A 12,724-nucleotide genomic window follows, 5' to 3' on the forward strand; every position below is an offset into this window, starting at 1 on the left:
AGGGATGGAGAGAGGGAGGAAGGAAGGAAGGAAGGAAGGAAGGAAGGAAACAAAAAGAGCCACAGTCACAGGAGCTGTATTTTGTCTATATTGCTTGCTGCTTAAGAAAATCCCTGGTGCCTACCAGCTTGCTTAAAGTCCGATCTTGTTATTTATCTCTGTGCTTGTGTTTTATGCACCTACATCAATCAGATCACACGCACCATCCTTGAGAAATCTGTACATCTTCATCCTTAACATGTCAGATTTTCTTTTTGCAAGTCTTGCTCTTGAGTTCAGGGCCTGAGCACTGTCCTTGGACTTTCTCAAGGCTAGAGCTCTACCACTCGAGCCTCAGCACCACTTCCAGCTTTTTTCTATGTATGTGGTGCCGAGGAATTGAACCCGGGTCTTCTTGCATGCTAGGCAAGCACTCTACCACTAGGCCAAATTCCTGACCTCTAGGAAATTATTTTTAACATCAGACCAATAAGGTCTCTTTCCTATCTCTCTATCATATATAGATAAAGAAACTTAAACAGGATTGGTGGGGTGGTATTTTCCTGTAATCGTGACACTCCAGAGCCTGTGGCAGGTACAAAGAAACCCTGTCCTTGAAGAAAAAAGAAACTAAAGCAGACTTTCAGACAAACAACTTTTTTTTATGCCAGTCCTGGGGCTTGAACTCAGGGCCCGAGTACTGTCCCTGAATTTCTTTTGCTTAAGGATAGCTCTCTACCATTTGAGCCACAGTGCCAATTCTGGCCTTTTCTGTTTATGTGGTACTGAGGAATTGAACCCAGGGTTTCATGCATGCTAGGCAAGCATCTACCACTAAGCCACATCCCCAACCCTACAATTTCTAGCCTCTGAACAAGACAGTTATATTGCTCAGGAATATTCCCATCTCTTACTCAGAGATCTCCTGGACATGGTTTTTAGAGAACAGCCAAAGGAAATCCAGTTTTCCAATTACACCCCCTTTCAGGGAAGTCCACGTATCCAAAGCTCATCTCCTATCGAAATTATCCAGCAGAGGGCAGAACAACCAAAGAAAAACTACCAGTATAAACTGGCCCTCTAGGTATCTTTAACTGGTTATTAGGAGAGGTACAAGGACAAGAGATTCTTGTTTTCAACGACAAATGAAGTAGAAGGCAAGGGCAATATTTGAGTGTCGAAGTATGATGAAAAGTTAGTTTTACTTTCTTTTAAACTACAGTAATTACTTCCTAAAACTATAATAATTTCGCCTAATGTGATAAGGCAAAGTTAGAGAAAAGTATCACACAATTCTACCATAACAAGATATGATTTTCTCCGGGTGTGTGTGTGTGTGTGTGTGTGTGTGTGTGTGTGTGTGTGTGTGTGTTCTTGGGCTTGAACTGGAGTCTGAGTACTTGTACTTGCCCTTAGTTTTTTTGTTTTTGTTTTTTTTGCTCAACACTAGCATTCTGTCACTTGAGCCATACCTCCACTTGTGGCTTTTTGGTAGTTAATTGAAGAGAAGATTCTCAAGGGCTTTCCTTCCTGGGCTGGCTTTGAACCTCAGTCCTAAGTTCTCAGCTTTTTTTTTTTTTTAATGTAATTAATAGGAGGGTTTCAGTAATATTCGCCAGATAGAAGGTGCATTACTTCACACACATTGATACCCCTTCTCATGTTTTTGTCCCCCATTTCCCTCCCCCCAACCGCCTAGATCTCAGCTTCCTGAGTAGCTAGAATTACAGGTATGAGCCAACAGAGCCCAGCTTCTCCTTTTTAATCCCTACTTTCCACACCAGGGCAAGAATCCCTGACAGAGAACATTTGTATTTGCTTTGTATACGTACATGGAGTTTTAAATATCACTTACATGATTTTGTAAATCCAAACTGACGACTGGTCAGTTTCTGGGTGAGGACATAATTCTCCCCTTTGCTGACATGCCCCTCGGCTGGGCTTGCAGTCTACTAGTATGTACCAGGTTGTAGCTGGCTCGTCCTCCTGCTCTTTCCCCTTTGTCTGGGCCCCTGGGAATCCCTGTGTGTGTCCACTGACCAATTCATCATCTGAACACAAAGCTGCAGAGGAGTCTGTGGCCAGCATGCTCTTTTGTTTACACAGAAAGGAGTTGCCCCATAGCTTTGGGGCTCAAAGGAGAGGCAAGTTCTCTACACCATGACTTGTTAGCACTTGTGATTTCTACAGGCTTTCCTCAGCACACCTTTGATCTTGGATCTGTGCAAACAGACTCTGCGGGGCCAGATCACAAGCTCCAGAAGCTTCCTGTGCTTCCCCACAGGGACTTCCCAGCAGTGCCGGCCTTTTAAGCAGCATCTCGAACCTCTTTCCCCAGATTACTTCTTTGTAAAGCCTCCAGGGACTCTGGGACACAGAGTAAATTCTAAACTTTCCTTTTGGGAGCGCTTGGCCTTTCTTTAACTAGATCCAGGGAAAGTTTCCATCCTTATTTCCTAGACCATCCTTAACTGTATAATATCTCAGCCATTTGGGGGTCTCTGAAACCCCCAGCAATGGAGTCACCAGCACTCAGTGAACAGAGCTAGGAGTCAGTTTATTAGCAGCCCAGCAGCTACTCTCCACCTTCGGGCTGAGAGCAGCCCCAACCTTCCAACCTTCCATGGGGCTGAGCTTAAAGGTGTTGCTGAGAAATAGTGTAAACAGGAGAGGGACTGTGACAGGAGCCAGTTAAGGCCCCTATAATAAAGTATAGGTGGGTCCATCTACCTAGCTGTGTCTTTTTCCTTAACAGGGCACAGTAAAAGGAGGGGGAACCATCATGAAAGAGGGTTAGAGCATCAAAGGCTCTAAGGAGAGACTTCTTGTACTGTGAGGACTGGACATGTTGCACACCTTTTTGTCTGGGCATCATATCAGTGTATATGCATGTCCCCGGGGTCCCCTCTGTATGGCAGGCAAGGAGGGAGAAGAGGACTTAGCCTGTATTTTGTCCTATAATTATGAAGTCCTGCACGATTGCCTGTGCTATGAGCCAGAATATCCACACATGTCTGTCTGCACATGAAAAGCAGGTTGGGGCCGGGAGTTTGGCCTAGTGGTTAAAGTGCTTGCCTAGCATGCATGAAGACCCGGGTTGGATTCCTCGGTACCACATACATAGAAAAAAGCCGGAAGTGGTGCTGAGGCTCAAGTGGTAGAGCTCTAGCCTTGAGAAAGTCCAAGGACAGTGCTCAGGCCCTGAGCTCAAGCCCAGGACTGGCAAAAAAAAAAAAAAAAAAAAAAAAAAAAAGAAAAGCAGGTTGGCTGAGAGACTGAACAAGAAAGAACTGAAGAGAAGTCATTTCAGAGTGTGAAGCACTAGATTTAAAGACCTCAGAGGTGGCACCGCTCTTAACTTGTGCCACAATTCAACATACAACGTGGGAAAATCATGGCATTTAAAAAGGGCAAGGACATAAAAACAGAAACATAGAAACAAGCACATAGCATTCATTTCTAGACACAGAATTCAAATAGCCACGTAGATATACACAGGCTCTCAACATATACACTCAAACAGGAAATTCTAGCAACAGGACACAGTACAGATTGGTATCTTCTCTACATTAAACACAGAGAGGGACCCAGAGCATGCACACACACAGCTATGAAACACTTAAGACAGGCATGTGCAGTCATGTGGCAGAAACTTTAATGTGCTTCAGTCCTGTGGCTTCAGGGAGATGGATTTTTCCTTGGGTATTGTTTTTCTTGTTGACTCTGTCCACGTGGCCAACGCATAGTTCTCAGAAAGAAAGAAACCCGAAGCCTCTCCCAAGTAGGAAACAAAAGTTCTGGCACATCCTGGTCCTGGCTCATCAGGGTAAGATATCTGCTCTTGCCTTTGTCTCCCTGGAACTGGCATTCTAGCTCAAATGCTGCCCCAGGGACTTTCAATGCAGGGAAACTGAACCTTCCTCCAGCACAGTGTGCCACAGGAGCACTTGGCCTGAGTGGAATAGACAACATCTGATAATCAGGGCCTCCTCCTTCCTTAACCAAGCATTTCTTTCTCAAACAAGCCACCTCACCCCATACAACATCCTGGCTAAGGAGATATGGAAAGGAGAAGGAAGAAAAGTGCAAGTGTGTGTATGGCGGGAGGGGTGGGGGAGAGAAGGAGATTAGAAATGAAGAATTCAGCCAGAGGAAAATGAGGGAGCCAAGAGGTGTTACTAAATGGAAAAGTGGCACATTTAAGTCTTAGCTCCTAGGATGGTACCTGATACATAGGAAATATAAATGGCTCTTCATGTAGAAGGGTTAGGAGCTGGTGACAAAGTTCAACTGTGGGAGCACCAGAATAAAGTAAGGGGATGGAGCCTTGGTCATCCTGCCAAAGACGACATAGGAATGAAGAGAAAGGAATAGAAGTCACTGGAGGGACTTAATAAAAAAAAAAGACTGACTAGAGCTGGGCCCATGGGCTTTCTCTCACTCAGGCCAATTAAAATGCCAGTATGAGGTAGCCATAGACAGCTAACTTGTGAATTCCCTTTGGAAAGTGTACACCTGCCATGTTCATCATATCAGCACACAGACCTATGCTGGTATCCATCATCCTTAAAATTCTTCACTGATTACCCCTATCATTTCACCTCAATTCTCTGCTTTCTTCATAAACTTCTAGAAAGTATTTCCCCAAATGCTATCTCTAGTCCTTTTCCCTATTCTAATATGACCTTCATCTCTATCAGCTCACAAAGGTCACGTGATGATTGCCCGCTGCCATCAAGAGAAAGTTGAGGTTCTGTAGGGTAAATAGAACTTCATTTTTTTTTCCAACTTAGCTCAGTCTTTTCTTCAAGGCATATGAAAAACGGGTGTTTTGAGACTTCATTTCCCTGACAGATATTTGTTGATGCTAGATGGATAGCCAAGAGTCAATGGTTTGCTTTTTTGTTTTGCTTTGCTTTTTGGGGTTTGAATTCACTGGAGATCTACCACTTGAGCCACATCTCCCACCTGGATTTTTACTGGTTATTTTGGAGATGAAGTCTCTTGGACTTTTCTGCTCAGGCTGGCTTCAAACCATTATCCTCTGGATCTCAGCTTCCCATATAGCAAGGATGAGAGCTTGAATCACTAGCAACTGGTACTTTTACCACTCTTTCAATGATATTGTAGGGATTAAAAACCAGTTTTACTTATTGAAGTCTGATCAGAATTTACCTCCTTCCAGAACAATTCAAATCTTGGAATATTTTTCCCCATTTAATTTCTTTTGGCTTATGTTATTTTTTATACATTTTAGTTTGACATAGTTTAAACCTCATAAGACAGTAGTAGTAGTAGTAATTGATGTTTGTTCTATACAATAAACAATTTAGGTTTACACATATATTTGCTTTTATTGCTTTTTATTCTTTTCTGCATTTCCAAACTTCTATCTGGAATTTGTGAATGTGTGTGTGTGTGTGTGTGTGTGTGCGCGCGCGCGCGTGTTTTACTAGGCTTTAAACTCAAGACCTCACTCTTGCTAGGATTCTTCCACTTGTCTCACCCCAACCCTCATTTTCCTTTTGCTCAAACATACTTTTTATTCTTTCAGGGACTATTAGAGTATGAATTCAGGGCTTCACACCTATATGCTATGTGCTTTACCACCTGAGCCATGTTCTCTGCACTTTTGGCTGCAGGTATTTTTTTCAATATAGTCACACTTCTTACCCAGGCCTGCCAGATCCATAATCCTTCTAATATATTCATGCTTCCAATATAGCTGGGATAACTCAATGGTGATTCACTGGCATTGTATTTTAACCATCTCTAAACATTTATTCACGTTCTCTTTTTTATAGGATCGTAGCTCGAGGCTAGCCCGGGAAAAAAATTCACTAGACTCCTTTTCAAAACATTTGGGAGGCTGAAAACTTGCGATCAGCTTTAGGCAGTGTTTGGGAGGAAAGCAGGAGTAATTTCATGTCTCACTTTGCATCTGTGCAGCTTCATTCAGCATAGTGATGAAGATAGACTGGAAAAGGTGAAGCAACAAGCCCTTTCAGGGAAATTCGTGCAAAGGCCTAGCTCCTTTTAGATTCTGTGCCATGCTTTTGGGGGTCCCTCAGAACTGGGAACTGCCCTTTCTTCTCTCTCTCTCTCTTCCTGGGTTTCCTCCTGGATTAACAAAGGGGACCTCTGTTTCTGGCCTTGAGGCTTTAGAGGAGGACAGGAGTCCTCAAGTGGCAACCTTGAATTGACTAGAGGTCTAGAGGAATAAAGATAAAAAGAAAAATACACCAAGGAATTTTCTCCTTTCTCTCTTCTTTCTTCATTTCTTTCTTCTTTTTTCTCCTCACTCTCTCTTCTATCCTTCCTTCCTTCCTTCCTTCCTTCCTTCCTTCCTTCCTTCTCTCTCTCTTACCTCCTTCTCTCTCTTTCCTTCCTTGTTCTCTACTTCCATTTCCTTTCATTTATTTCCTTTTCCTTTAACTTTTCTTTCTGGTCTTTTAAGGAAGATTCCTGTTTTGTAGCCCAGACTGGCTCTGATCGCCCTGCCTCACTCTCTTGAGGATTACTGTCATGCACCACCATAGTCAAATAACTGGTTTTTTTCTTTGTTGCAGAGGGTTGAATGTACGTCCTTACAAGTGCCAGGCAAGAAGTCTACCACCAAATAACACATCCATCCCTTCCCCTCATTTCTAGATAAGAATCCAAGAGGGAAGATCTGACTTTGGTCACTCAGAAGTCAATCCTGATCTTCTAGTCCAGGATTTTCTGTGTTCCTTCTAACTGCCTGTATTCTTCCAACATGAGGCAGCCATGGTGTGTATTATCATCTCGGAGAACAATCTCTTGGAATGTGTGGGCAGTGAACCTGCTCATAGAGTAAGCCCAAGACAGGATGAGAATCCACAGATGCTCAGAACCAGAAGGGACAAGCTCTATCAGTCACACTTGTCAGTCAAATTCACCAGAGACATACAGAAGCACTGTCAATCACAGAGCTGGCAGAAGTAGACCAGGCTGGCATCAGAGACTCTTTGCCCAACAGACAAACTGGTGCTCAGCAGACGGTCTGCCTCTCCCCATTCTACAGTCTTGCTTTGGCTAGGTAAGCACTTATTCAGACCAAACCACAGGGAACACACATATCACTGAGGTCTGGAGTTGGGGTAAACATCCATTGTCCTGCTCTTTCCAGATCTTGGTTCAGCCTCTCTTAAAAATCATGACTCACCAAAACAGCCCACAGCTCCTCGCTGCACCCAGGAAACTGTGCTTGTTTGTGGTATAGGTGGGGGCTGGGCAGAAGGTGGCAATTACCCTCCTTTGATGAGAAAGCAGAGGCACCCAGGAAGAAATGGAGAGCTGAACAGGGATCCAGGCCCCTGCAATGCAGCCTATCTCTCGACTTGCCCCTCTGAAGTATTGGGTCAAATGTCTAGCAGGGCTCAGCTCTCTTGGACACTAAGGGCTGGCCAAAGGCAGGGACAATCTAGGACGATGAAGAAGGTATGTTATCTGTGAGCTGGGGACCAGTGTTACTGCACACAATAACGCTCCCACTTGTTCAGATTCATATGTCCTCAATCTCCACAAGGACTCCTTTGCATCACTGTCCCCATGTGAGGCTTCTTTGCAGCCTCGTGGATAGTTTCATAACCAGTTCCATATGTCTGCCAGACACAGGCAACACTGGTGACTGTAGAGGATCTATGCCAAGTTTACCAGGTTTCCAAGTCCTTTAAAACTAGGAAGGGAAAACAAAGCCAAACAGTCCCATCAAAGAAATACCCCTTGGGTCCAGTCCTGGATCTAGAATTTATCTCAGCAATGCTCCTGCAGCCAGGCTCTGTGTAGGCTGGGGCAAGATACCTCTCAGTCTCCAGCTCCAGCTCCAGGGAAGGCTAGTGGAGCTAGATGAGGAGCCAGCCCAGGGGCCAGAGCTCTGGGCTGGGGCTCAGAAGTTCTGCGTTAGACATTAATTAGATGCTAGGCAAATCCTTCTGAGTTTGAATCCAGGATTACTGAAATGAGTAACACAGAGCAGGTGAGGGATAATTGGTTAGCAGTTCACAGAGTCTACCTGCATCTCCCTCCCAGCCTGGTGAAGTTAGGAAGTAGAGGGAGGGGCCACAGAGGTGGCTATCTTCCACATTGCTGTCATCAGGAGAGACAAACAAAAAGCAGGTCAACATTAGACCAAAATCCTCTCTAAAAGCTCAGTGGTCCTGACTGGATAGCCCTGTGGGGTGCCCTGTCCAAGGCTCTCACTACAGGGAGTCTAGCTGGTTAGGCTGCGTGAGGACTGAGTGGGGTGGGACCAGGCTCAGCACACAGCCCTCACCCCCCTCCTGATAGGACCCAAGAACGAATCTTATCACTGTAGCTGGTCACAGCTTGATACAGGCCTCACAGGCAGTGACTCGATCTGGATCAATTTTTCAGCATTTGCATCTGGCCCAGAAATGGGATTGCAACCGCTCTAGATTGTGTCAGAATCCAGTTGTCAGGGTCTGCCTCACAGAATCCATGATGCTTATATTCTGAGGTCAAAGTTCTACTGGTAATAGGGTTCTGCATTTCCTCCCTGGCTTTGCTCCTCCTGGGGCCTTCTGATCAGACTTCTCGCCAAGCTTGCACTTGGCTGAGAGCCCAGGGCTTAGCACTGCCTACCCCTTTTCTGTTCTTTGATATGCTTATGTTATTACACAGAAGAATCAGTAGTAGTCAGGGAAGAGTGGCAAGAAATGGCATAACTTTTTTGAAATATGAGTGACTACAAGTGCCCTCAGCTTTCACTGGACTCCTGTTAAGCCTTCTCCAGCTTTTCCCATAGTCATACCACATCTTACCATTTGTAACCAGGGATCAGGCCTCTACCAGTCCCCTGTGGGAGCTAGCCTCCCCTTCCTAAGTCTCAGCTTAGTTTGTGGTGATAGGAATGTGGTGCTAAGGCCTTGAACACACTGGATAAGTTGTGTCCATTAGGCTACACTTCAAGTTTGTTCTTTTTTTTTTTTTTTTTTTTTTTTTTTTTGCCAGTCCTGTGGCTTGAGCTCAGGGCCTGAGCGTTGTCCTTGGACTTTCTCAAGGCTAGCACTCTACCACTTGAGCCACAGCACCACTTCTGGTTTTTTCTATGTATGTGGAGTGCTGAGGAATCAAACCCTGGTCTTCGTACATGCTAGGCAAGCACTCTTACCACTAGGCCAAACTCCCAGCCCCTCAGACGCTCCTGAAACTTCAAAGGATGTTAGCCCTTCACTATACCCAGAACAAGAGCTCACCCAGTCTGTGCAAAGAAGGGAAGTCATTGACCTCAGTCTTTTGCTCCTACAAACTGGCTCCCCAATCCTGGTGAATCATAGCTTCACCGCTTCTACCCAAACCCCATCTGCCTGAGGACTAGTTGTAGCTGTATTTTAACTTTGCCTAACCTAGCCTCTCTAGGAAAGAACAATATTTATTTTGACAAGTGTAGCAACTGAAAAGCTACTCCTCTGGAGCCAAGTGTCAAGCTGGATTCAGTAGCCAGCTGAGTCCTCCTAATTTGTCAGTCTTCGTGTGGCATGTCCTGTTTGACAAGCTTCCCTCTCTCCAAATCTCTAATCATGATATTCTGCTACTTGCACAGAACGGATGCAGTAAAGCCTTGTTCTCAGGAGTCTTTTTATTTGATTTTTAAAATTGTGTTTTATTGTCAGAGTGATGTATAGAGGGGTTATAGTTACATTCATCAGGTTAATGGGCACATTACTTCTTTTTTTTTTTTTTTTGCCAGTCCTGGGCTTGAGCTCAGGGCCTGAGCACTGTCCTTGGACTTTCTCAAGGCTAGAGCTCTACCACTTGAGCCTCAGCACCACTTCCGGCTTTTTTCTATTTATGTGGTACCAAGGAATCGAACCCGGGTCTTCGTGCATGCTAGGCAAGCACTTTAACCACTAGGCCAAACTCCCAGCCCGCACATTACTTCTTGAACATTGATTCTCCTCATGTTTTTTCCCACTGTCCCTCCACCCACTCATCTTGTTTTTCCCTTTCCCTTCCCTATTTCAAATAAACAGATAAACATATATACAATATATCAGGTACCAAAATCAGATAAAATAACATGAGATAAACCATAAAGGGAAAAAATAAAGAAATAACTTCACATAGTACATTAAGAAAAACAATCAGAAAGATGAGGCCAGGAGTGCAGTCTAATGGTAGGGTGCTCACCTAGCATGCACAAAGCCCTGGGTTCCATTCCTCTGTATCACGTAAACAAAAAGGCCACAAGTGGCCCTTTGGCTCAAGTGGCAGAGCACTAGCCTTGGGCAAAAAGTGTCCAAGGACAGTGCCCAGGCCCTGAGTTCAAGCTCCAGGACTGGGAAAATACATATATACAGGGGCCAGGAGTTTGGCCTAGTGGTTAAAGTGCTTGCCTAGCATGCATGAAGACCCAGGTTCAAATCCTCGGTACCACATATAGAAAAAAAGCCGGAAGTGGTGTTGAGGCTCAAGTGGTAGAGCTCTAGCCTTGAGAAAGTCCAAGGACAGTGCTCAGGCCCTGAGCTCAAGCCCAGGACTGCCCCCCCCCCCAAATACATATATACATCCATAAAAATAAAAATGGTCTTGATTTTTAGAATATTGTGACAAAATATATTTAACACGAATATATTTACATAACACATTTACATAAATATATTTACATAATTTACAAGTTACATAAACATGACCTGTGGTGTGTATGTGTATGTGTGTATCAGTCCTAGTGCTTGAACTCAGGGCCTGAGCAGTGTCTTTATGCTTCTTTGCTCAAGGTTAGACCTCTACCACTTAAGACACAGCTCCATTTCTGGCTTTTTGGTGATTAACTGGCACCAAGCGTGTCATGGAAACCATGATTCTCAGAATGCAGCCTCCTGCGTAGCTAGGATTGTAGGGGTGAACCACCTGTGCCTGGCCTGTGCTGCCATTTTGTAGGTCAGAAACCTGACTTGTTAAAAAACAAAAACAAACGACTAGAGGAGAGCAGATGACATGAAGAACAGAGATAAAGAAGTATTTCTAAAGGGCAGAAATCAGATGGGGCACTCTCTCCTACCATCACTGGGAGAGCTTGTCTCAAACAAAGAAGAATTTACCAGATCCCAGAGGGGCCATCCAGTGGAAGAAGATGAGAACACAGCCATCCCATCCCAACCCTCCCTTATCAGGTAGAACTTTAACAGTTCATCTTACTATGCCTCAGGAAAGGACATGAGTCAGCAGAGATTGGTCTTTTTTTTTTTTTTTTTTTTGCCAGTCCTGGGGTTTGAACTCTGGGCCTGAGCACTGTCCTTGGGCTTTCTCAAGGCCAGGGCTTTACCACTTGAGCCACAGCACCACTTCCGGCTTTTTCTTTGTATGAGGTACTGAGGTCTTCATGCATGCTAGGCAAGCACTTTAACCACTAGGCCACACTCCCGGCCCAGCCCTATTTCTTTTATTATAAATTTTATTTTATAGTTGGGGCAATGTATAGAGGGGTTACAGTTACACTCGTAAGGTAGTGAGTACATTACTTCTTGAACATTGTTACCCCTTCCCATGTTTTTCTCCCTCTCTTCCTCCCGGACTCCCTCCCAGGTTGTAAAGTTCATTTCCAAATATTGTCTTATAAATATTGCTTTTATATATATATTTTAATGATGAAAACCTAGAGCTACCATGATTGTCTGTGATCCCAGAAAAGATGATCTTCAAGAGGAAAACCTCACCCCAGGACACTTCCTGCTAGGAAAAGGCAGAACTTTGGGAGACTGATGGTGGATTTTGAAAGCAAATCATAAATTGAAAGAGCAAAGGAGGCCCTGATAGGGGAACCTATTTACCCAGAGTCACATAGCACAAGGGAAGGCAGACAGAGCCAGAGATAATGACCACTGTGTGGGTATGGCCTCCTTCCTGCCATCTTCCTTGGCTCTCTGCCTGGTGACATGACCCTCACTTTCTGCAGATGCACTATGATATCCCTCTGCACACTCCCACCTCTTGGTGATCCTGTCTTGCATCTTGCTGAACTACAGAAGTCTGGGAATATCAGGGTGCTCTGACCTTCATTCTGCCAGCTCTATCATCCATGACAGCCCTAATTCATAGATGCCTTTGCCTCCCGTGCAGAAATAGATCCTGAGAGCCAGGAGTGTGGCCTAATGGCAGAGTGTTTGCTTAGCAACCACGAAGACCTGGGTTCGATTCCTCACATACACAGAAAAAGCCAGAAGTGGTGGTGTGGCAAGTGGTACAGTGCTAGCCTGAGAAAGCTCAAGGACAGTGCTCAGGCCCTGAGTTCAAGCCCAGGATTGGCAAAGAAAGAAAGGAAGAAGGAAGGAAGGAAGGAAGCAGGCAGGCAGCTGAGAGAGAGAGAGAGAGAGAGAGAGAGAGAGAGAGAGAGAGAGAGAGAGAGAGAGAGAGAGAGAGAGAGAGAGAGAGAGAGGGAGAGGAGGGAGGGAGGGAGAAAAGAAATATCCTGAAGTCCATAAGAAAACAGCACTCACTTTCCCTGCCTGGGGAACTCTGCTAGATAAGGAAATGAACTTTGTGTGGCATGACAGGCTCAGTCAGAAAAACCTCATTTCCTTTCTGACAGAGTAAAAAATAAGATAAATAAAATTCACAGGCAGCAACTAGTCAGTGCTCAGGCCCTGAGTTCAAGCCCAGGATTGGCAAAGAAAGAAAGGAAGAAGGAAGGAAGGAAGGAAGCAGGCAGGCAGCTGAGAGAGAGAGAGAGAGAGAGAGAGAGAGAGAGAGAGAGAGAGAGAGA

The sequence above is a fragment of the Megascapheus bottae genome, chromosome 3 (genome assembly GCF_031878675.1).
Source record: "Megascapheus bottae isolate mThoBot1 chromosome 3, mThoBot2.hap1, whole genome shotgun sequence".
Taxonomy (NCBI): Eukaryota; Metazoa; Chordata; class Mammalia; order Rodentia; family Geomyidae; genus Megascapheus; species Megascapheus bottae.